The sequence below is a fragment of the Chiloscyllium plagiosum genome, unplaced genomic scaffold, assembly GCF_004010195.1.
Source record: "Chiloscyllium plagiosum isolate BGI_BamShark_2017 unplaced genomic scaffold, ASM401019v2 scaf_49037, whole genome shotgun sequence".
In the NCBI taxonomy this organism is placed as follows: domain Eukaryota; kingdom Metazoa; phylum Chordata; class Chondrichthyes; order Orectolobiformes; family Hemiscylliidae; genus Chiloscyllium; species Chiloscyllium plagiosum.
Window position 1 is genome coordinate 1 of NW_025152589.1, and position 1,398 is coordinate 1,398.

The 1,398-nt window shown below is 43.6% G+C and overlaps 1 non-coding gene across 1 annotated transcript; it reads right to left on the bottom strand.

Moving 5' to 3' along the window:
• Window positions 1-1,155: 1,155 nt before the first annotated feature.
• Window positions 1,156-1,247, bottom strand: trnar-ucu. The gene is given in 2 exon segments: window positions 1,156-1,191; window positions 1,211-1,247. It is a non-coding gene; the product is annotated as a tRNA-Arg (tRNA).
• Between the last annotated feature and the right edge of the window lie 151 nt (window positions 1,248-1,398).

Sequence of the window (1,398 nt, forward strand, 5' to 3'; positions counted from 1 at the left end):
GCAGTGCATGTACTGCCATTCTGTAATGCAACTGCAGCAAGCTAACTAATTACACCGCTGGATCTGCCGTCAAATGATGACAAACTGGGACCCTCAACCCAATTACTCATTTTTTCCTGTGGACCTGAAATGAAACATAGTGCAGAGGAGGTTATACTGATAATGAATCACCGATTATGAAGCATCAACTTCATGAAAATGGCACAGAAAATGTGGTGAAAATCGTTTTTATTGAATACTGCGTACGTTTTCCGTGGCTTCCTGCATTGATCACAGGAAATGTTATGTAGCCACTGTACTGGGATTTTCCTTCTATTGGCGTCAATTCGTCAGAGGATTCGATTCACTGACATTTCACCAACTTCCTTTGGCATGTTCATATGACACATCCACTCACACTGCACATAACATCAACAATGTTCAGCATACTACATCCAAGAGCATGTGGCATGGTTTTCATAAACAGTGAAGTTTGGATAATGTTATGCAAAGGCAAATTGAAATTCAGTTTAATTAGTAAAGTCGCAAGAATCCAGAGTAAGCTTCAAACTGTCAGAAATTCACGTTCATTACCTTGGGCAGAATTCCAGCCCAGCAAAGGGAAAATCTGCCCCTGAATCCCCAGCATCCATGCAATTGATTGCTAGATGTGTCCACTTGGAAACCTATTTGAAGGAACGTTCAGCCTGAAGGAGAACTTGTGAGAATCCTCCGCTGTCTGATCTAAAGCTGAAACAAGAGCTGTCTATTCCAGTTGGGAGGGAAGCGAGGTGGAGGTGAGTCCAAAATATTACTTGGTGTTTAATTCATATTGTCCTCATTGTGATTGTTTAAAAAACTGGGCCAGAAATGGCACAGACACAAAGGAGCAGAAGGAGGCTATTCTTAACACCGATCCTGCCCCGCCACGTCATTCGATATCATCATGGCTGACACAACAATGTTAAGTCTTTTTCCAGCCCATCCACGACATCGTGTTGCCGAGTGGCTAACAGATATCTATCGATCTCTGTCATAAATAGACATCGAAAATGTAAATCTGTGAGAGGAAAATGTTCTGTTTCGAGACAGTTGGGTTTATTCACGAATATTACTGGTTTTGCAGATGAGCAACCGAGTCTGGTCTGACCACTTTGCAAAACATAAATTAAAACTCGACTCTGATGGGATTCGAGCCCACAACCTTTGAATAGAAGCCTGTAGAGACATATAGAAGTCCAACACGCTTTCCATTGCGCCACAGAGCCGCGCAAACAGCGAGCTTTAAACACACAAGTTTGCCTTTGACGCATTGCGTTCAGGACACCCATCTCGCGCCTGTCTGTCCTCGTCACACTTTCCGGTACCTGGTCCTTATCCACTTGTGCTCTGGCCCATCAAGTGTTCGGTGACAGACTG